Genomic DNA, 1,144 nt, shown 5'->3' with positions numbered 1-1,144 from the left:
TCATCTCTCCAGTCCTACATCCAATAAAGGCATCAACAGTGGCTAGCCAAGTTTAAACCATTACTACTGGATGTCCATTGTATAGAGGATTTTGGATGGATCACAAGAAGTCTACAAGATATTCCCAGGAAGCTAGTACGACTGTTATGTCATCCAGGCTTCCTGCAGGTTTAAGGATGGATTTGTCTGCTAACTCCAATAGTGTTTGAGTTGGCCTCAAGCCTTCTAACTGTAACTTTTGCATAATATCCACAATATTGAGATTTGTTGCTGCACCTAGGTAGACAAGAGTGTTGGTAAAGATATGCCATTAATTTTGTATGGTCACTACTCGATTCCCAGGATTAGTGTATTTAGAAGGCATCTCTGACATGGTTTCTAACAATTGGACAACAATTTTATAATAGGGGGGTCCTTCCTTTTTCTTCCTTGCTTTTTAATGCAAAGGTCCCTTACAATCTTGGCAGAGATAGGAATATCGTTGATGGCTTGAAGCAAGGGTATCTTTACACAATTATTTCACAATTCAATTTTTAAATCATATCCTAGTAGGACCTTAGGCTTTTTGACAAGAAATATCTCTGGATAGGGTGGTTGAGTAACCTATTGATATGGTTTAGGTTGTATGTAGAATTGATGGTGATGAGGAGGGTTTCCTGTTTATCAAGAGAAGAATCTTCCTCTTGAATACATATGTCCTTGTATTTAGGAGGTGATTCTATTGAGTGTTCTTCTTGAATGATCACTGCAGGTCCCTGTTTTATTTAAAACCTTCCAAATCTTAGTCGAATTTCACTGATTGAATTGAAGTGATATTGTAGGTAGGGAAGGTTTGTAGCTCCACATTATGTATAGGTTGAGCTGACCTATTATTAAGGTCTGAATGGGATGTGCAGGTAATTGAGTAGTTCGAGGAGGATTAGGGTTTGGTTGCATTTGTTGTTGATTAGATTCATGGTAGAGCAAGTTGTTGGACTGGATGAATTCATAGGCAGTTGTTGTTGCTTGGATTCATGGGAAGATCATGTTGTTGTGAACTTGAGTTCATAGCAACTGTTGCTGAGGAAATGAAGGTAATAGAGGTGGGTTAAACCCTAGAAATAGCTGAGAAATATTTGAGGATATTTGTGCAGATTGGTAAGAA

The sequence above is a fragment of the Pinus tabuliformis genome, chromosome 2_1 (genome assembly GCF_031772625.1).
Source record: "Pinus tabuliformis cultivar Carrire ecotype Pingquan chromosome 2_1, CPIR1, whole genome shotgun sequence".
Lineage (NCBI taxonomy): Eukaryota > Viridiplantae > Streptophyta > Pinopsida > Pinales > Pinaceae > Pinus > Pinus tabuliformis.
This window is presented reverse-complemented; position numbering follows the sequence as displayed.